Source organism: Tursiops truncatus, chromosome 15 (assembly GCF_011762595.2).
Source record: "Tursiops truncatus isolate mTurTru1 chromosome 15, mTurTru1.mat.Y, whole genome shotgun sequence".
NCBI lineage: Eukaryota > Metazoa > Chordata > Mammalia > Artiodactyla > Delphinidae > Tursiops > Tursiops truncatus.
The window spans coordinates 48,826,619-48,849,868 of NC_047048.1; the positions used below are offsets into that span (position 1 = coordinate 48,826,619).

A 23,250-nucleotide genomic window follows, 5' to 3' on the forward strand; every position below is an offset into this window, starting at 1 on the left:
AGTGCAACAGTGTTCCCTTTTCTCCACACCCTCTCCAGCATTTATTGTTTCTAGATTTTTTGATGATGGCCATTCTGACCAGTGTGAGATGATATCTCATTGTAGTTTTGATTTGCATTTCTCTAATGATTAATGATGTTGAGCATTCTTTCATGTGTTTGTTGGCAATCTGTATAACTTCTTTGGAGAAATGTCTGTTTAGGTCTTCTGCCCATTTTTCGATTGGGTTGTTTGTTTTTTTGTTACTGAGCTGCACGAGCTGCTTGTAAATTTTGGAGATTAATCCTTTGTCAGTTGCTTCATTTGCAAATATTTTCTCCCATTCTGAGGGTTGTCTTTTGGTCTTGTTTATGGTTTCCTTTGCTGTGCAAAAGCTTTGAAGTTAGGAAGCCTTTTGGAAATTTCCCTGGAGAAATGGAGAGGAAGGGCTCTTAATTTGCATGCCTCCTTTTCTGGTCAGCTCCGCAGAGGATCAACCTCATACATTAGACCATGCTCACTGGGCAGCTGCTCCGTATTTTAGTAAATTTTCTAAAATGAGCCTCAGCATCAGTAGATAGGTGAGGTGCTGGTTGCATGTAAAAGCACAGCTTGTATGACATGGATTGTGAGAGAGAAACAGCCCTGTGTGTGAGTGCAGACAGGGTTTGTGCCACTGTGGTTGGCAGGGACGTGCGGCACCCAGACCGCCCACCTGGCCCTGTTTCCCTATCGAGGCACTACTCTGATGGATGGTGCTCACTCCAGAGCTCCCTTCTGGGTTGCTCGCTGCTTCCTTGGCTCTTCCTTGCAAGTTCAAGTTCCCCTCTGCCTTCTACAAGCCTTGGTCCCGGAGAAGCATCTGGAAATCCAAACTCCTTTTGCTTTGAATCCAAGCTGCATCAGGCACTGAGTGTAAATGTGAAAGAAAAGAAAAAAAAGAGAGCATATAAATGAATTCACAGAAAAGGAATTTGCAGCAGATGAGGAAATAAAAATAAATAGAGATGTGTTGGTTTCTTAGAAAATGTTTTATAACCCTGGGAAGCTACTTTGAATGACTAGTGTCTGCAGTGTTACAGACCAGAAACTGTTGGCCTGCAGGGCCCAATAACACAGATATACACATGTGAGGTTTTCCCAAGACCTGGACGTATCCTGTGTGTGAGAGCCACTTGCTCGTGGAGCTTCGTTTCTATGGAAGCATCAGGAAAAGAAAATCACTTTTTGTCCCCGGAAAGTATACTCTGACAGTGGAAAATCAAATAAATGTATTTTTTTAGGGAACAGTAGGGAGACACAGAGCAGATGGGCTGCCAACTGAAATTTTATTAGGCAAGCATATTCCGAGTGGTCAGGGAGAAAGAAGACTTCAGCAGAGCTTTTTGATAAGTGATGCCGGAGACAAATTCCAAAGGAGAAGTTTTGGTGGAGATGAGTTGGGAGTGGGAAATGGGTTGATCATTCCTGGCTGCAAGCTGCAAAGGGGGAATCCTCTTAGCTGCCTGCTGAGTTGTTCCCTGGGCAACAGTGTGGTTCCGTGGTCCAGATGTGGCTTGGGGACCTGGGTTCGAGTCCAGCTCTGTCCTGGCTGTCACTTAGCCGCTCTGCCATCAGCTTTCCTGGGTCTCAATGGCTTCATCTATAAAACAGATTTAAATAGCTACCTGTTAAGGTTGTTGTGAGGCTTAAATACATGTGTCTGGGGAATACCCTCCAAATAGGTTGGATAATGTTATATTTGGGGAAGCCTTGGTTGGTTAGCTGAGGCGTGCCCCTGTGAGGAGGAGTATATTCATTAAAATCTCCTGTGTTAACCAGAAGCCATCAGGGAACCCTGGACACTCAGAAAATTAGATTTTAGAGGGAGACAGTTACATTCGTGGGGTTATCTGTGGTCCCATCAAGGTGGAGAAATACACTGAGGCCTCAGGTCATTCCCTATGAACCATCACCTGTGCCCTGTCCTTTAACACAAGTTCTTAATCTTTTATTTGTCCTGGGCTGCAACTTCATTTTGTCTGTGATGGTAACTCCATAAGTAAAAGTCTTGTGTTAAATTAGAGGCTATGGGGGCTCAACTAGGTATAGGTTCTTAAAAACATACTAAATTAGTTAGAATGCTGGAAAATTATTGCCCGTCTTCGGCATACATGCGCACGCGCGCACACACACACACGGAAACATTTCCATGACTGCAAGTATGCCTGTGTCTTAGTTCTTTCTTTTGGGGGGAAAAAAATCCAACATGTAGACAGCAGATGGCGACAGTTGATCGTATTTAAACTACAGGTAAACTAGGTTTTAAGGAGTGTTTGGAAGCATTGCTCTCCTCAGTTACTTTTTGTTTGTTCTTTTCTTCTTGTCAATAACGTCAAGATTGCGACTCAGTGGAATTAAAAGCAATCATGAAGGTGATTGTAAGGAAACATACCAACTCAAACTAGGGTTTAAGGCCCTCAAAAACATTGTTATATTTACTTTCAAGCACTTTTTAACAGCAAGTTTTAGAAGGGAGAGGAGTAAAGGGCCAAATACCTTGGACAATCGCCCAATGTAGGTAGTCTGATTAAAATCACTGTTCATTTCTGGAGTGCTCAGAGGCACTGCGTCCAAGCTGTGTTCTTTGTATTCTGCTGTCACATACAATTATTGGCCAAAAATTGCAGGCCGGGCCCCTAGAGGATATGTTTTACAGGTCATGAATGTTCTTAATGTTTAATTCTTTTCAGAGCTTCACAAAGCCGCGTGAATTCCAGGCCTGAGTTTTGTTCCTGGTTATCTGTCCACCATCTTGTACCTGCAGATGGGATGCAGGGGACACTCTGTGTCTGGATGTGGGAAGAAAAACCGTCGGAATGTTAAATTTCTCTCTAGACATAAACTTCTTGTGCAGAAATGTATTGTAATGCTGGGACACACAGTTGTCCGTGGAGCAAAAAGAAGGGCTAAGAAGAACACAGGAAAAATTAATAATATAAACCACGTATATAGTTATTTGTGAAGGTCAGTGTCAAGATCGGGGAAGTTTACAAAATATGTCAATGACAGCAAATGAAAACTGTCCACACGCTGACTACATATTTCCTCACTTTTAAAGGTGACATTAAAATGGAAGATCCTTAGCCGTTCCCCGAGTATTAGTATTTTAAAGTGTTCTATTGCTTCAGCATCATGATAACACGAGAGAGAGGATGCTTGTATTTCCAGTCAGGCAAGGTCAAGCTGGAAGGCCAGAGACAGGGAGTGGAGGAAGAGAGTGTGTGTGTGTGTGTGTGTGTGTGTGTGTGTGTGTGTGTGTAAAGAATATTCTTATCTTCGCTTTGTGTCACAGATCCTATACGCCTGGCAGTTTTCTAGGTTTTGGCTCCCCTCTAAAGCTTGCTGTTATTTCGCGATCTAAATGAAGGACGTTTGTGTCCCCTCACAAAATCCTTCCAGTTATCTAGCTAGTTATATTCATCCAGTTAATGCAGGTATCGAGAAACAAAACAACAGACAAAACCCCCAAACAAATTTGTAATGAAAAGTTTTAGGATTAATTCTTTGTAATTTTATTCCAGCTGATGTCTTCATTGAATATCCTGAGTAAGTTTTTAAGCAACCAGCCATAAAACAATATACCTGTAACATCTGCTTATTTGTGGAAGTGTGAAAACTATAGATGTGGCTACATAAGGAAAAAAAACTGAAGAAAATCAATATAAAACATAGATAATTTCAAAGCAACTGATTTTAAACTAACTTCCAAATATCTTTAAAAAATCGGAATCTAAAAAAATATTCTGTAGACCATTGGTTGACTGAATTTAAGCATTTTTTTAAGCAAAAAAAAGCAAAGATTTGAACACAGTACTTGTTATATTAATGTGGCACTAGAAACCATATAAAGGTTAAAAATTAGGGAAATCATTTAGCAAATGAAGGCATGTTCATTCATGAAGATGTTTTATTGTTAGAATAGGTAATTGACGTGATCATGTATGTTCTTAATATTTTTGTAAATGTAAGGATACACAAACAGTATGAATGCTAAAACACCATAGATTTTAAAATAATTTCATAGAAAATTAGAAGAAAATGTACTAATATTTCCATACTAGAAACACTTAGCAGTGGTGTTTTGGTTAGTTTAAAAAAATTTTCCCTATTATTCCCCCCGCTGCAATTTTAATGGCTCTGTACTTTTGATTAGGAAGAAACATACAAGACACGTACAGATGCACAGTTTAAGCTGTGTATAGTTGTGTTTCCAGCCTCAGTTTATTCTTTCTCAAAATGAAGGCATTATCGTATCCCATGGCTCTGTAGCATAACAACCCTCGGAGTATTAAAAAAGAAAAAAGTACTTAAATACTTAAAGCGACTAATAAGAGTTATATGAATTTTAGAGGTGGCTTTTTGGTAGCTTTGTTATTAAAATAAGACTCTTTTTTAGTGAGAAAACGTGTCATTGGTGATACAAAAGTAGAGCTTTCCCCTCCTGTAAGATAGCACCACGTCTGACTTGGGACCCTTAGAGAGTTATTCCTTTTGGCTAAAATGCTGGCCTCTAGAATTCCTCTTGAAAGTAAAAGTGGAGGCTGCTAGAGTGCCAGCTCTCCTGAGATTTTTGAATCATAAAGAGCAGCGCAAGAGTTCTCAGACCAAATGTGCCCAGTGGGGAGGAGGGCCAGACTTAAGGGAAGGGAAGCTCTCCCCATAGTTCAGCCCCAGGCGGTTTTCAGGGAACACTGATCACCACCCACTCAATCCTGGTCACAAACAAAAACACAAATAAGCCCAGGTCAGCATGGTCTGTGCCTCCGGGGAAACAGGGTGGCCTCACAAGGCTCAGCACCAACACCGTGGCCCTGAGAAATGGCAGGCATCTCGGGACATCTTCCTGTACCTTCATCCTCTCCACCCTGTGCAGAGAAGCCACGCTTTGCTCCTGGCAGAGGCCTGGTGTGGATGGCTGGTTGGTCTGAACGAGCCCGTGAGTGAGTCAGCAGTTAGGAACGAGGGGCTGGCTTTGATGAGGGCAGCTGAGCTCCATACTGTGGCTACAGGGAAACCTCCTCTGGGCCTTGGACCATCCCCGCACTGTCTCCAGCACTGGTGCAGACAGTTAGGAATTGACTGTATTCCACCAAATGGAGAGTCACTCATTTCTAGCAAATTTCCCAGAGTCCCCCCCTCCACCACCCTTCGAAACTCCTCAGTGTGTACTTTTCCCTGCCTGTATTAACAATCGGGGAGAAGGTAGGGGACAGGGAGCAGCAAGCTCATTCAGAGGACTTTCTGTGCAAACCCAAGAAAGAGACCTATTTGCAACTCTGTGGCAGGGGCCCCCCTTCCTGCGCCTAGCCTGTCACTCTTCTGTCCAGTTTCCTGGGCTTTTGCGGGGGTCTCCACAACTATTTGTCTTTTTGCATAGAGAGGAAGGGGGCAGGAGGAGGGGCGGGTGAGGGAGAGGAGAGGAAAGGAAAACACAGTTGTGCCTTCTGGAGAACACTATTAGGACCCAGACATCGTGGTTATGGGTTTGTGAGGTAGTTGCTGTACTTCCTATAAATTCCAGTCTCATTTCACAGCTTAAGCAAATACGCATTCGGTGGCTGTAGAAGAGTCATAGAATAGACAACTGTGTCCTACGTAAGTATCATTACAATCATGTAGAGGAATAAAAGCATTAACATATGGTGATGTATGATATAGCAGGTGCCCAATCTGGGACCCCCAAACCTTGTGAAATTTCAGGCTTTTTCCCCCTCCTTATTCTAATGGATATTTTATTTTATAGGATCACAGTGAGTGACACAAAGGTCTAGTAATTGCTGAAACTTATAGAGTATTTGCTAGAGGGCAGAGACAATTCCAAGGATGTACAACAAAAAGAAATTGTTGACCTTGTTGGTTTGAATCTCTGCAATCAGGGACAGAGCCAAGAATTAAAACCTTTAGAAACACTCGTAAATTGGGATCACATGTGTTTGTGTATAAAGCAGTCCTATGCGTTATTGACACCTTTGTGTCTTAAATGCATACACAAAAGGTATCTTAAAGGTATGTATTTATAATATTTAAAAGCGTGTTTTAGATATTTATCCTGCACAAAGCACTTTTAATTTCGTATGGCTTTCTGGGTGTGTGTGTATTATTTTTCACTTAGTTTTGGTGACTTCTTAAGTCTGTTTTCCAATCTTCACCCCCACCCCGGCCCCACCACCTTTCTCTTTCCCAATCTCTCTCTTTCCTTAAAGCAAGGCAGCTAAGTTGCCCTTAGTTTCAGACTTGAAAGATTTAGTAAGCAAAAATGCTTTATAACATTTTCAGTGGGAGTTCTTAACAGATGTGTTCTTCCTCTTGAGGCTTTCCCTGCTGTTTGATCTTTCTCTCCAAAGCAATTCGTTACAATATGATGGGCAAAACCCCGGGCGGGATAATTATGCCGAGTGGACCGGCAGCCAGAACACTGCCTCCATCTTTCAGGACGAAAGCTGTCACCCTGCAAGGCTGCCCCAGCCAGTGTGGCTGTGGACTACTGAGGGGCCAGGGGAAGGGTAGGAGGGATGGCTCTTTGGATCAGGTGTTGAGTCAGAAACTTGTAATTGGGCTGAGTTTCTTTAGAGACCCTGGAGTAAGCATTGCCCATGACCTTTAGGGAACAAAGCATGGAGTGAGGCCAAAGGGGTAGACATATTATAAAATCAGGATGTCAGCTCAAGCAGAAATTTTGTTTTGTTTTTAGTTATTTCAAGTTGCCAGTTGCTGGTCTTTCTAGAGTGAAGTAACCAAGTCAACATAGAAAACTCAGCTCTTCTGGGAATAAGCCCCAAATTTGCTCTTTGTAAGGGGACAAACCGGTATTTGTTCCTCTGGACAGTCAGGTAAAGGGAGTTCTTTTTTTTGGGGGGGTGGGTGGTTCCAGGTGAACAAAGGCAGATAGAAAGTATTCTCACCTCCCTGTGACAGAGGCTATCAGAGAGGGTGGCAGGACTCTATCTCCAGTCTCCATGCCCCCCACGCCAACTCCCCACCATGCATCTGTCTAAGAGCTGAGACATTGAGAATTCAGGCCTTATTCAGTCAAGTCCACGGTTGGCCATAGAAGGGGCTTCGGTCAACCAGGACGTCTGACAGTGCACAGAGGACAGTGGGTTTGCGGGGAGTGGAATCGGGCTGGGGTCCCTTCAGGAACACGACTCTTCATTCTGTTTTACCACATCTGACTGTAGTCGTTTTCACTCTCTAACAAATAGTGGCTTAAAACAAGGTGAAAGTATTATGTCAGTTCCATGGGTTAGGAGTCCAGATGGGTTAACTGGGTCCTCTGCTCATGTTCTCATCTGGCTGAAATCAAGGTGTCAGACAGGGCTGCAGTCTCACCTAAGGTCTTCTTTCAAGTTCACAGCCGAGGCCAAATTCCGTCCTTACAGGTGTAGAATTGAGGCCCTCAGTTCCTGGAGGACTTGAACTTTCCCTGCCAGGTGACCTTCTTCACATCATGACCATTTGTGTCTTCAAAGCCAGCAGCAGTGTGTCTCTGATGACTTTCTCTTTTTCTGACCTGTACAGCCCTTTTAAGGCACTTACCTGATTAGTAAAGGTCCAGAATGAGCTCCCTTTTGATGAACTTAAAGTCATATAATTAGGGACCTTAGTTAATATCTCCAAAATCCCTTCACTCTTGCCAGATAATATAATTAATCACAGAATGATATCCTATCCTATTCAGAGGTCCTGTGCACTCTTTTTTTTTTTAACATCTTTATTGGGGTATAATTGCTTTACAATGGTGTGCTAGTTTCTGCTTTATAACAAAGTGAATCAGTTATACATATATCCCCATATCCCTTCCCTCTTACGTCGTCTCCCTCCCTCCCACCCCTCTAGGTGGTCACAAAGCACCGAGCTGATCTCCCTGTGCTATGCGGCCGCTTTCCACTAGCTATCTATTTTACATTTGGTAGTGTATATATGTCCATGCCTCTCTCACTTCGTCCCAGCTTACCCTTCTCCCTCCCTGTATCCTCAAGTCCATTCTCTAGTAGGTCTGCATCTTTATTCCCGTCTTGCCCCTAGGTTCTTCATGACATGTGCACTCTTAAGGGGAGGGGATTATACAGAGCATGTACCCCAGTGCCTAGGGATCTTGGGAGAATTCTGCCTGCCACACTGATTAGAACACTCCCTTTACTTCCTAGTGAAAATTTTTATGTTCTAATCAGCAGGTTGCTACTTTGGTTTGGATATCCTAACGAAGTATTATAAGCATTTCGTTGTTTGTCCAGTAATGAAAGAAATTCAAACTAGAAACTCCTCAACTGGCATGTCACATTCATTGAGAATACTCTTATAGCTCTACACTTAATTGTAAGTTTTGTTAATATCATATCACCTTGATTCAGTCTAACTTGTACATATCAGAGAAGCCTAAAGGCATGGATTAGAGATAAAAGTGACTTTAGAAATATTTAGTGGTTCCAAATTTGGGGGCATCAGAAAAAAATATGTATAATCATCTCACATAAACATAAAACTATTAATTGAAAAAATAAAAAGCATAGATCTACAATGAATTCAATAACATTCTAATCTTGTATTTTATGAATCACAAATATCCACAGACATTTAAGAACTAGTAGTGTATGAGATGTGTGTGTGTGATACATATAAAACCTAATGTTTTATAATATATAGTTTTATATATATATAAAATTATACATAATCTAATTTATTCCATCTATCAGCAGTTTTTGAAACACACAGATTTTTATAACCTCAGGCAATACATCTATAGCTGCCTAGAGAAGAATTGATCTATTCTAGTTTATAGATGACGGGTGTATCATTAAATAAAACTGTAAAGAAATTGAGATAGGTTCATAGCCCCAAGGTCGAAGAGAAAAATGAAACTAGAATAAAGATCTCTCAGGCCTGTGAAATTTCTGAACATGTCACGCTGCTTAAACTTTGAACCACAAACATCTAAGTGTCTCTGCTCAGAGAAACTCTGCAAGTTAATAGATCCTCTCTGCTTGGTTGTGTTTGAGAAACCACACTCTCTACACAGTACCGGTTTACCTCTGAGATATTCAGTTCCAAGCCACTGCAATAAAGGCAGTCACACAAATTTTTGGTTTCCCAGTGCATATAAAAGTTATGTTTACACTATACTATAGTCTATTAAGTGTGCAATAGCATTATGTCTAAAAAAGCAATGTACATACCTTAATTAAAAGATACTTTATTGCTTAAAAATGCTAACCATCATCTGAGGCTTTAGTAAGTTGTCATTTCTTTTTTGCTGATGGAGGGTCTTGCCTTTATGTTGATGGCTGCTGACTTATCAGGGTGATGGTTATTGAAGGTTGGGGTGGCTGTGGCAGTTTCTTACAATAAGACAACAATGGTGTTTGCCACGTGGGTTGATTCTCACGAACGATTTCCCTGTAGCATGCGATGCTGTTTGACAGTATTTTACGAACAGTAGAGCTTCTTTCAAAATTGGAGTCAATCCTCTCAACCCTACCACTGCTTTATCACGTAAGTTTATGTCATATTCTAAGTCCTTTGTTGTCATTTTAACAATCATCACAGCATCTTCACCAGGAGTAGATTCGATCTCAGGAAACTACTTTCTTTGCTCATGCTTAAGAAACAACTCCTCATCCCATTAAAATTTTATCATGAGCCTACAGCAATTCAGTCACATCTTCAGGGTCCACTTCGAATTCTGTGCTTTTGCTCTTTCTGCCATATCTGCAGTGACTTCCTTCACTGCAGTCTTGAACCCCACAAAGTCATCTGTGAGGGTTAGAATCAGCTTGTTCCAAACACCTGCTTATGTTGATATTTTGACTCCTCATGAATCATGAATGTTCTTAATGGCATCTAGAATGGTATAATAGATCCTTTCAAGAAGGTTTTCAGTTGACTTTGCCCAGATCCATCAGAGGAATCACTACCTATGGCAGCTATAGCCTTACGAAATATATTTCTTAAATAATAAGACTTGAAAGTTAAAATGACTCCTTGATCCATGGGCTACAGAATGGATGTTGTGTTAGCAGGCATGAAAACAAAATGAATCTCATTGTACATCTCCATCAGAGCTCTTGGGTGACCAAGTGCATTGTCAATGAGCAGTAATATTTTGAAAGGAATCTTTTTTCTGAGCAGTAGGTCTCAACAGTGGACTTAAAATATTCAGTAAACCATATTATAAACAGAAGTGCTGTCATCCAGGCTTTGTTGTTCCATTTAGAGAGCACAGGCAGGGTAGGTTTAGTACAATTCTTAAGGGCCGTAGAATTTTGGGGATGGCAAATGACCATTGGCTTCAACTTAAAGTCACCAGCTGTATTAGCCCCTTATAAGAGAATCAGCCTGTCCTTTGAAGCTTTGAAGCCAGGCATTGACTTCTCTCTAGCTATGAAAATCCCAGATGGTATCTTCTCCCAAGAGAAGGCTGTTTCATCTACATTGAAAATCTGTTGAGTGTAGCCACCTTCACCAAACACCTTAGCTAGGTGTTCTGTATAACTTGCTGCAGCTTCTACAGCAGCAGTTGCTGCTTCACCTTATTTGCACTATTACGTTATCAAGACAGCTTCTTTCCTGAAACCTCACGAACCAACCTCTGCTAGCTTCAGACTTTTCTGCAGCTCCCTCACCTCTCTCAGCCTTCATAGAATTGAGGAGAGGTAGGGCCTTGCTGTGGATTTGGCTTTGGTTTAAGGGAATGTTGTAGCTGGTTTGATCTATTCAGATCACTAAATCTTTTTCCATATCAGCAATAATTTTACTTTCTTATCATTTATGTGTTCACTGGAGTAGCACTTTCTAATTTCCTTCAAGAACTTTCCCTTTTCATTCAAAACTTGGCCAATTGTTTGTTGCAAGAGGCTTAACTTTCAGCCTATCTTGGCTTTTAACATGCCTTCCTCACTAAGATTAATCATTTCTAGGTTTTGATTAAAACTGAGAGATGTGCAACTCTTCCTGTCACTGGAACACTTAGAAGCCATTGTAGGATTATTAATTGGCCTAAATTCAATATTGTAGCATAGAAAATAGGGAGGCCCAAGGAGAAGGAGAGAGACGGGAACGGCTGTTCAGCGGAGCAGTCAGAGGACACACATTTATCACCTATACTTGCTGTCTTATGTGGGCACAGTTGTGGCACACCAAAGTAATTATAATAGTAACATCAAAGATCACTGATCACAGATCACTGTAACAAATGTAATAATAATAAAAAAGCTTGAAATATTCTGAGAATTACCAAAATGTGACACAGAGACAAAAAGTGAACAAATGCTGTTGGAAAAATGGAACTGATAGACTTGCTTGATGGAGGGTTACCACAAGTTTTCAGTTTGTAAAAAACACAGTGTCTGTGAAGTGCAGTAAAGCAGAATGCAATAAAACAAAGTCTGCCTGCAGTTGGGAGCAGAAAACAATTGAGTAGGAAAGACAGAGAAAGATGAAACAGGGTTAATTCCAAGTTCCTCTTGAATGAGGTTTTCTTTCCATCATAAATTTGTTGGAAGTGAATTAACTAAATCTAGAGCAAATTCAAATTCAATTATAAATCAGAAAGCTTGCTTTAAAGCAAAATGCAATGACAAATCTCCTTGGATAATCTAGAGTTTGGGATTTTGCTTACAGTTCTCTTAAATCAAGATGGGAAATGGAGATTTAACTATAACTCCTAAATGAATTTTAAACAAATTTATTGAGATATAATTTTCAACATAAATTTACCTATATTATGATTTTTAGTAAATTTACTGAGCTTTGTAACGATCATCGTAATCCACTTTTAGAACATTTTTATCACCTCAATAAGATATCTGATATCCTTTTACAGTTAACCCGCATCCCATTCCTAAATCCCTCCTTCTGCCTTAGACCTAGGCATTACTAATATACTTTCTGTTTCTATAGATTTGCCTGTTCTCAACATTTCATATGAATAGAATCACAGTATTTGGTCTTTTGCATCTGTTGTCTTTTACTTAGTGTAATATTTTTGAAGTTTATGTTGTAGAATTTATCAGAACTATATTCATTTTTATTGCTGAATAGTATTCTGTTGTATGGACACAGTTGTCCCTTGGTTTCTGTGAGGGATTGGTTTCAGGACCCACCATGGATACCAAAATCCGTGGATGCTCAGGTCCCATCGTTGTCCCTCTTCATCTGCGGGCTCTGCATCCACAGATTCAACCAATCTCGGACCATAAACACAGTACTAAATTTATTGAAAAAGTTTTGTGTATAAGAGCTGTGTTGTTCAGGGGTCATCTGTATCCCACAGTCTGTTTAATCCATTCACCAGTTGGTAGAAAAGAGGTTGATTCCACTTTGTCCATTATGATAATCCTATTATGAACATTGGAGTATGAGTTTTTGTGTGGTTATATGCTTGTAATTCTCTTGGGTGGATACCCTGGGATGGAATTGCTGGGCCATGTAGTAAATTAAAGTTTCACTTTTAAGACCCAGCCAAAGTGTTTTCCAAAGTGGCTATTCCATTTTGTTTTACCCCATCAGTAACATTTAAGGCTTCTTTTTCTCTATATCTTCAACAATATTTGTTATTATTTCTTTTTTTAAAAATCATAGCCATTCTAGTGGATGTGAAATGGTACCACATTATGGTTGCATTTCTCTAATGACTAATGGTGTCGGCCATCTTTTCATGTACTATTAGCTATTTGTATATCTTCTCTGGTGAAATGTCCACTCAAATCTTTTGCCTATTTTATGATGAGTTGTTTGTCTTATACAGACAGTCCCCAGCTCACCGCGGTTAGACTTAACAATTTTTTGACTTTACTATGCTGCAAAAACAGTGCGCATTCAATAGAAACTGTACTTTGAATTTTGATCTTTTCCAAGGTTAGTGATAGGCAGTACCACACGCTCTCCTGATGCCACAGCTCCCAGTCACCTGCACGATCGTGAGGGTGAACAACCAGTACACTTACAGCCATTCTGTACCCACACCACCATTCTCTTCTTCACTTTCAGCGCAGTATTCAATAACTTGCATGAGATATTCAACACTTTATTATAAAATAGAGTTTGTGTTAGATGATTTTGCCCAACTGTAGGCAATGTAAGTGTCCTGAGCACATTTAAGGTAGGCTGGGCTAAGCTGTGATGTCCATTATGTTAGGTGTATTACATGCATTTTCGACTTACGATATTTTCAATTTACGATGGGCTTATTGGGATGTAAACCCATCGTAAATCAAGGAAGATCTGTATATGGATCTGTAAGAGCTCATTGGATAGTCTTAATATAAAATTTTTTAATCAGATATGATTTATAGATATTTTCTTTCAGTTTATGGGTTGTCTTTTTATTTTCTCCACGATATCTTGATGTACAAGAGTTTTGAATTTTGTGACGTCCCATTTATTGCTTTTTTCTTTTATGTATCCTGCTTTTATTGTCATATCTAAGAAAGCTGTATCTAACCCAAAGTCTTGAATATGTTATCCTATGTTTTCTTCCAAAAGTTTTACAGTTTTAGCTCATACAGTCAGGTCTCTGATCCATTTTGAGATAATTTTTGTGTGTGGTGTGAGGTAAGGGTCTAAGTTCATCTTTTGGCATGTGGATATCCATTTGTCCCAGTACCATTTGTTGAAAAGACTATCCTGTCCTCATTGATGTGCTTGGTTACTTTTGTTGAAAGTCAATTGACCATAAATACAAGGGCCTAAATCCACTTTCTAGTGTGACTTTGATCTTGCCTTTGAGCCCAACAATAAGACAGTGTGACAAGGAACTGGAGATTTCTGATCATCTATCTGCTTACTTCCTCCCCTTTCCCCATTTGTTGAGATGGTCACTGGCATACTCAGTGCAACCTACTCAGACTTGTGCAAAAGATCAGCACTATCTCATACATGTTATGTTTTGTTTTGTTTTTTAATTGACTTGCAACATGTTAGCATATATCTTCCCAAGGAAAAAAATTAATGACAAAATGTTATTTCGGAGACTTTCCTTCCAACTTTGGATTAGTTAGAAACTACATCAAATAAGATAATGCATGTGAAAATGCTTCAAAACCATGAAATGCCAAACAAATGTTAGGAATTATCGTTATTGCATGCAGGGGATAAGAGTAAACAGAAGCAACAGTAATGCTTTTAGAGGGCTTAAATAGACAAAATAAATGACAATGTCAACATAAGAAGGTAAAAACCATATTTGCAGATAATCCACCTGGGGGTTATTGGAAGTCAACTTTATCTGCATTACCTAAAATGTTAAGGAGTTGGGTCAGGATCAAAGAGGTTCCTCTTGCTTGGTTGGATATGGAAGATGAAGTTGTCTTAGTAATCGGTAGTTTCTACCTCTTGAAGTGAGGTAGAAACTTTGCCCTGAGATATTGATTTCTCTTATTAATAGATGGCCCTCCTTCAAGGTTGTAGATAGAATTGGCAACTGCTTTCATAATGCCAACTGAAATATGCTGAAAACCCCAAATAATCTAAAATCTCTCCTCCACACGGTGAGATACATGGCTTGAAATTTCCAGGGTTAGTGAACACATTAAGGGCAGTTTATGAAAGTCTATGCATTTGTACTGATGGAGGCATTGCTACTTAGACCCAATCAAACACTTTGCTGGGAAGATAGCCCTTATTCATCCCCTTGCTATCAACTGTCATCCAGCAGATAACTAAGTCCTGGAGGTTTGTGCATAGGCCAGATCAAATTTGGAGAGAAGGAAGTAGGGGAAAGTGGTAGAACACTGTGCAGATGGTTGCCAGAGTGGGTAATACAGAGATGGAGAGGTCCAGGCAATTAACAGGAATTAAAAGGGCGTTGCTGCCCTGGAGGTCAGGAACAAGATCCCAAATGGAGGAAAAGTGGAGGCGGGTAGTGATACTGTGTTCCTAAAGCAGAATTTTGCCTCTGAGAAGCCTGACTTTATTCATGTTTGACATTAATATTTTCAGCTGGCAGAGTACCCTGAGTTCTCAATTCTTACATTGTTCACTACATCATTTTATTTAGTGTTTCTCAAGCACCCCATTCCTGCATCCAAATCCTGGCTGTTTCATGGCAGTATTTATTAGTTTTTATTGACCACAGCTCTTAAAGGAAGGTTATTTTTTGTGCTCCCTATTTTATACAACAGAGAGGTATGGAGTCTTGCTCTAATACAGGGCATTAGAGGTAGATCCATGATTATAATTATTACTTAGAGACCCTTAAACTACATAGCTTCAGACAATCCTGTCTAAAAAGCTTAAATATCAGAAAATTGTGAGGAAACTAAAGCCATTGGAATTTTACAATGGCCCCAGATTCATTCCCTAAAATAACTTTCTGTGAATACTTAGGCGGTTGATGCCTCGAGCCTGTGGGCTCAGGAAGATTGGAGGAATGCAGCAATCATTTTTTAGTTTTCTTCATTCCAAGGCTCCCTGTAGGTTTGTTAATAAATCAAAGCACATATGGGGAGTAAAAAGGCAGAGGAAATGGGGAGGGGCGCTAAGCTCAGAGATAAAAATTGCCAAGAAAGAGCCTGCCATTATAAAAGTAGAAACAAGGAGCAGGAAGACAGAAGAGGGAAGTAATAAACAAGAGGAGTCATCATGGTGCCCTGGTGTGACACACCACAGGGGCTGGAAAACATTCCACATTTGATATTAGAGAAGAGGAGAAGGCAGGGAACACATTCTGCGAATCACCTTACCACCTATTGCAAAGGCTTCCATGCTGTGCTCACGGGCAAATGCAAAACAGAGACCTCAACGGCCAGTGTCCTACACCCCAAATGGTCTTCTCACTAACATCCGTGGGCTAGTCATTCTGGAGCAGGTTTGTATTGGTCCTCTCCACACTGTCCAGAATCAGCTCCTGACTGTCCACTCTTATCTCTCTGCATCCTTCTATTTATCATGCCCTTAATATCACTGTATGCTGACAATTTAATAGGGAGCTTTCATATGTCTCAAATATACAGGTATATAAAAATTGGAATTTAAAGGAGCTATTCTCTTTGACTTGGCCCTGGTATCCTGATTGCCTTCTGTTGGGCCCATCCTGATTTTGTCTTGGCCCTAAGCATTTGGGCAGGTACCTGTTTATGGCTGACTTGGATTCCCTTCTGTTGCACCACCTCCAGCGTTTTTCTCATGATAGTTTTTCCTTTTGCAGCAATTCTTAATCTCATCCAACTTGCTTTTTTACTGACACTGGATTCTTTGGCTGGTATGGCCAGGTAACCACATTCATTGGAGTAAAGAGACAGGGAAAGATTTAGAACTGTTTGGAAGGACATTGGTGCCTTTTATTACCTATAGATCCATATACTTCTACCTTTCGGCAGCCTCCTTCCTCGGTGGTGCCCCCATGTAACCACACCACCCCATCATTCCTCAAGCTTTGGTACCGGTATACTCTCTTCTTTCTACTCCTCTGTCATCAGCCGCCATCCTGGTTGTCTTCGTTCTCCATGTGGAGAGATTCTTGCCTTCTTACACCCCAACAATGTCTGTCCCACCCCCTGAGTCACTATCTACAGGATCACACTCAGGACATTGGCACAAGTTGGGAAATCTTAAACTCCAATATTTCTACTTCTGACCATAATTATCCCTACATTTTTCTCCTTCCCCTGTTCCGTATATGCAGGTTGTCTAAGACTTCTAATTATCAACTCCTTTTATTTCGTTCAGTCCACTACTTCCTTCCTTCTGTAGCCCAACCTCTCCAAAATGAAATACTTAATGTTTCATTATACTTTTTGGTCTTCTCAGCATTCTCATGGCCTTGCAAATCAGTGTCAATCCAGCCATTCATTTACCCTTCCTAGAAATTAGCTGATAAATGCCACCCTCACCCCCAGTCATTCAGCTGTTATAGAGCTCTGTTACTACAGCTCATGGTCTCCAATCTCTAATGAGCCTCCATTTGGTTTGAAAGTTCTTTTCTTTTTAATTAATTTTTCATTGGAATATAATTGATTTACAATGTTGTGTTAGTTTCTGCTGTACAGCAAAGTGAATCAGTTACACAGATACACATATCTACTCTTTTTTAGATTGTTTTCCCATGTAGGTCATTACAGAGTATTGAGTAGAGTTTCCTTTGCTATACAGTAGGTACTGGTTTGAAAGTTCTTTTACACAATTCTGGCTTGCTTGCTTCCTCGATTACCCACAAGGATATGCCAAATCACTAGCACTCTTCTCATCCTCACCTACCCACTTACCCTTCATTGGCATCAATGATGGTGACCTTGGTTCTCCTTTTCTGAGAAAATGAGAGCCACCAGGCATAACTCCATCAGTGTTCCACTCTTGCAGTTCAGAGAAGAGAAGAACTTGTCCCTGAAATCAGTCTTTAACCTGCACTGTGGACCCTGTTACCTCCCTGCATCGCCTCCCTTAATTTTCTCTGTTACCTGTGTTTTGATCCTCTCTCTCCTTCTCACTCTTCGTTCCAACCTACAAATATACTCAAATATTTCCTACTTAAGATAATAAAATAGAAAACCTTCCATGATCCTACACTTTTCTTACTACTGTTGTGCTATCTTTCCTTCTCTTTAGAGTAAAGAATTTTAAAAAAGATTATTTATATTCTTTGTCCACATGTCCTATGCCGAATTTGCTTATTTTTACTGTTTACTATTCTTATCAAACATGTGCGCAAAAACTTAAAAGTTGAATAGTGTCCATAGATAATGATGAAATTACTATTCTCTTGAATGCTGCTCAACCCCCCACCCTTGTTTTCCCATTCTCAAACATTTTTATCTTTTTCTTCAAATATTCCTCTCTAAAACTATGCTCGCATTAAGCCACCCTTCATGTCCCTGTTATTTCTTGTAAATAATCTATATCTATGTCTAACTACATTTTTTTTTTTTTTTTTTTTTGCGGTACACGGGCCTCTCACTCTTGTGGCCCCTCCCGCCGCGGAGCACAGCCTCCGGACGTGCAGGCTCAGCGGCCATGGCTCACGGGCCCAGCCGCTCCGCGGCCTGTGGGATCCTCCCGGACCAGGGCACAGACCCGCGACCCCTGAATCGGCAGGCGGTCTCTCAACCACTGCGCCACCAGGGAAGCCCTAACTACATATTTTTTTTATCTCTCTGAAACTATTAATTCTAGTGTTGTTGTTGTTTGTTTGACCTTTCCTCGTGGTATCGGTCTCTCTCTGCTGTGTTAGGGGCTTTCCTCACATAACTGGTGGTCTTTTCTTATTCATTTGCATTTAAGAAAGAGTCACCCATCAGCTTCTTGGAAATTTTGTGGCATGGACAGACTTGTGTCAACTGGTCAGTGATTGGGCTGGAGCCTGCCCATTTGGGGTGATGAGGAAGATCAGATGTTAGTGTATCTGACATTTTATGGAACAGAATCCTTCAAACTCTAAATTGTGTGTATGTCTAAGCCCTAGCATTCTAGGGCCCATAAATAGTCAAGGGACCAAGAGATCTCAGCAGTTAGTATAATGATTTAGCTGTTTAACGTATATGGGGCTTTTTGCCCATGTCATGACCTTTTGATGTCAACGTTCACGGTTGGCATCTGAACCCTTTCACGGTTATTTGTCCTAGTCCATTTGAGCTGCAATAACAAAATACCACAGAGTGGGTAGCTAATAAACAACAGGAATTTACTTCTCACAGTTCTGGAGGCTGGAAGTCCAAGATCATGGTGTCATAATGGTTGGGTGAGGGCCCTGTTCCAGGTAGTAGACTTCTTGAATACTCACATGGTGGGAGGGACTAGGGAGCTCTCTGGGGTCTCTTTTATAAGAACACTAATCCCATTCCTGAGGTTTCTGCTCTCATGACCTAGTCACCTCCCAAAGGCCCCTCCTGCTAATACCATCATATGGGGCATTAGGGTTTCAATAGATGCATATTATGGGGCCACAAACATTCAGCCCATAGCACTGACATAATTTTTTTCTCTTTGGTACTTACAGACAGTTGCTATTTACATTTCTGATCTCTGCTGACTTTTTCCTTCTAAAAGTTTGTTGACAACTATCATCTGTTGTGTCCTTTCCTGTCCTTTACTCTTGTAGTATGGAAATTTTAACTTCTTTATGCTCATTATACTAAATATAACATAGAGAGTAAATACTCTCATTTATCAAAGAAGCAAAAATAAATAATGTTCAATCCACTATGTTTAAATGGAAATCTCCCAATTCACCTTTTAACCTATTATAGTCAGATTTCTGGCCCCAGTCTCCATGTAAAAGCCAATGACATCCTAGTTCCTAAATCTAATGTACTGTTTTCCGTTTTTCTTACTTGTCGTCTGCAACTAGTGTCTGTTCTTTTCATAAAACTTTCCTCTCTCTTGATTTCTATTAAACCACCATCTTGGTTTTCCCTTTTTCCTTTTTCTTCAGTCATTCTTAGTCCAAATTGCTGGTTCCTCTTCTTTGCCTGTCTCTTTAAATATGGTTTTATCAATGTCATATTCTTGGTTTACCCTGTCTTCTTCCTATTGATGTCCTAAATTTCCTCAGTATCGAACCAACTTTTTCCATTTTCTTTTTCAATTTCAGAAAATAACTTTGCCTTCCTCCTCCAAAGAGACAAAAGAAATAATCAGATGGGTTCTCCTGCAACTTTATGCTATGCATTCTATAACTTAATCTTATCTGTACCCATTTTTGCTTCCATTTTTAGTTTGTTTTGTTATAGATTCTTATTTTCTTATCTAAACCCAATTCCTTCACTACCACCCTGGTCTCTTCCCCTCTTACTGTTTCACCATATTATTGATTATGTCTTTTCTTTCTTATGTCTTCAATGTATTTACTGAATTTTTGACATCAGTATGTCACCATGGTCAAGACTTTCCCATTTTATAAACAAAACAAAATGACACCAAACTATTTTTTCTCTATCTACCAAAGAACTGTTTATACATTTCATTCCCATTTCCTCATCTCCATTCACATCTCAACATCCAACCTTAATTTCAGTCTCATTGGTACAAGCAAGCAGATTTCACCAAAGTCACAATGATCTCCCTGTTACTAAACCCAGTAGACAAATTTCAGTTCCTATCTTAGGTAGATTATCAGTGACATTTTACTCTCTTGGCTATTTCTTTCTTCCTTTCTTTCTTTTCTTTTCCCTCCCTTCCTCCTTCCTTCCTTTCTTCCTTCTTTTTCAAATAGTTTTCTTTATTTCAGCCTTTTTTTTTTTTTTTTTTGGCCATACCACGAAGCATGTAGGATTCTAGTTCCTTCTCCAGGGACTGAACCCGTGCCTCCTACAGTGGAAGCACAGAGTCTTAACCACTGGACTGCCAGGGAAGTCCCTCTTGACTGTTTCTTAATTCTTTAAACAGTTTCTGGCCTCAGCTTCTGTGGCAACAGATTGTCTTGATTATCCTCCCACCTTCATGGCCTTCATTTTCTCCTTTGAAGTCTTCTTCTCTACATAGTCATGAAATGTTGGAGTTTGTGTAGCTTCACCCTAGCCACTTTTGACTTCTCACTTAGTGTATTTTCCCTCTCCCATGGCCACAACTACCATGGGAGACATTTACTTTTTTAAAATCTCAGGCTCAGTTGAAGGAAGAACTCACCATTAATTAATGGCAACACAAAGCTGAATGTATTTCTCACTCATAAGGGAGAGTTATGATCCTTTTAGACACAGTCTCTCCAAACAAAGCAGACTACTGATTTTACCTTTGAGTTTTAGGAAGTATCCTGTTCAGTGAATGGGCTGACATCAGCTGGAGAAGCATGGCTGCTTGGGTAAGGCTGCTGAAACTGGTTGACTTCTCAGTGTGTTCACTGGGCTGAAGCTCTTGCCAACTGATTGTCTTTCAAAAGAGGGGCCCTGTTGCTCATTGGCCTGCTTTCAAAAACCTGTTCTCTGAGCATGTTTTCATTGATTGATTAAGCCTATTTAAGACTGGTTGTAATGGTAACTAGTTACCATAGCTACAAAACAATAAGTCTATTCCAACGAGTATGGGAATTATTAAATTCTTCCTTGAACTATTTAAAAAAACAAGAGACAAAAGTGAACTTCAAATCTCCAAACGTGTGTATGTTGTTCCGATTTGGATATCTCAAAAACTCCTAAATTCAACATGCCCAAAACCAAATGCGTGTTCTTCCTCGCAAACTTGATTCTTCTCTTGAAAGACACATCTATCCATCTAGATCAGGAGTTGGCAAACTTGCTGTAAAGAGCCAGATAATAAGCCTTTTAAGTTTTGTGGACCACACAGTCTCTGTCATAACTACTCAACTTTGCCATTCAAGTATGAAAGCAGCCAGAGACAGTACATAAAGAGATGGGCATGGCTGTGTTCCAATAAAACTTTATTTACAAAAACAGGCAATAGCCCAGGACTTAGGATTTCCTGCCATAGTCTGGCTGTCACTGATCTAGATGGTCCAGCCATTAACATAGGAATTATTTTGGACCTCCCTTTCTCTATCATGTACCATGTCCTACATATGCTAACACGTTATCAACTTTGCTTTTTGCATTTATTGTTCTGTTTTTTTTTTTTTTTTTTTGCGGTACGTGGGCCTCTCACTGTTGTGGCCTCTCCCGTTGCAGAGCACAGGCTCCAGACGCGCAGGCCCAGCGGCCATGGCTCACGGGCCCAGCCGCTCCACAGCATGTGGGATCCTCCCGGACCAGGGCATGAACCCGTGTCCCCTGCATCGGCAGGCGGACTCTCAACCACTGCGCCACCGGGGAAGCCCTATTGTTCTGTTTTATCAGAACAGCATGCCCTCTTTGCTGAGAAATATGCCTAGAAAATAGCAGTGCCTCCCAGTAGGACCTAACCCCTAACCATAATGTTTTTTCTAGGGATGGACAAGTGATTGAAGTTTAACTAATCAGGGAATTTTTTTAAATGGAGTTAAATTTAAAAGAAGATTCTTTCTTCTCTGACTGTAAAGATGGGAACCTTGGACTGCTGGCAGGATGTTCCCCCGACCCCTGCCTCAGTCCTCACTCTTGGTTAGTCTATTATTTTTGCAGGCAAGGAGCCCACTGTACTGAGAGATAGATGGCAAGAAGGCCCTGGGCACTGTGTCCCTGGCTTCAGTCAGTGCCATCCCTGGGTTTCCTGAATTTGGGGAAACTGTGAGATAATAGTACTCTCCCTACCTCTCTCTTTTCACCCATATGACAGTTCAAGTTACATGTAACCAAGGAATCCTGACTAATAGACTTTCTAAACATCTATTAAACCCATTCACTTTTCTCTTTTCATTATCTTGCCACAATGTAAAGCTCCTACTATCTCATTCTGAGACCACAGAACTGTATCCGTAATACTCTAGCTCTCTTGGCATCTGCATTACTTTCTTCAAACTGCAGTCAAAATAATCATGTAAAAAGAAAATCTGAACATGGCATTTCCTAGCAGAAAACCTTTCAATGTTTTCCTATTGCCCTTTAGGGTAAAAACAAAAACTTTTCCCATGTTTTTTTCCATGTCCGACTTCTCCCTCCTACACCATGTCCTTCATCCCCTCTGCTTCAGACACTCCTGCCTTCTTCCAGTTCTTAATACCACATTCACCTCAAGACATTCGTATATGCTGTTCCTTCCTTCTGAAATGCTGTTTCCTTAACCCTCTTCATCTAGGTAGCTCCCATGCATCATTCAGCTCTCAACTCAATTTCATGCCCTTGGCAAAACATTCCTTCTCTCCACAGACCAGGTCAACCTGCATTTTCCTTCACCATACCTTTTATACTATGGTGTTCTTTCAGAGATTTCAACATATTTTATAGTTATATAATTCTTTGGATAATCATTTGATTTAGATCTAAATGTCCCCCAACTCTATAAACGCTATGAAGGCAAGGATTTTGTCTGCTTTGCTAATACCAAATTTCCAGTTACCTGTGATAGGCAGAATAGCCTTCAAAGATGCCTGCACCTTGATCTCTGGATCTTGTGAATACCTTACACAGCAAAAGAAACTTTGCAGTTTTAATTAAGGTTATGGCCCAGTCTACTCACATGACTCCTTTAAAAGCAGAGACATTTCTCCAAGAGACACCTCAGAAGAGGGAGACAGCAGAGAGATGTGGCAGAAAGGAAGTCAGAGAGATCTGAAACATGAGAGGGAGAGGGACTCCACCTACAGATGCTGAGTGTGCCCCATAGAAAGCATGGCAAAGAATGCAGGCCGCCTCTGGGTGGAGACGAAAGCTTGTCTGACAGCCAGCAAGGAAACTGGGGCCTTCAGAATCCACAAGGAGGCGGATTCTGCCA

General features: G+C 40.6%; 1 long non-coding RNA gene across 1 annotated transcript; it reads right to left on the minus strand.

The window, feature by feature from the left end:
* Positions 1 to 1,288: 1,288 nt before the first annotated feature.
* Positions 1,289 to 23,115, minus strand: LOC109550906 (uncharacterized). The gene is made up of 2 exons (XR_002177603.3): positions 22,996 to 23,115; positions 1,289 to 1,621 (listed from the first exon to the last, which is right to left on the minus strand). It is a non-coding gene; the product is annotated as an uncharacterized lncRNA (long non-coding RNA).
* Positions 23,116 to 23,250: the final 135 nt, after the last annotated feature.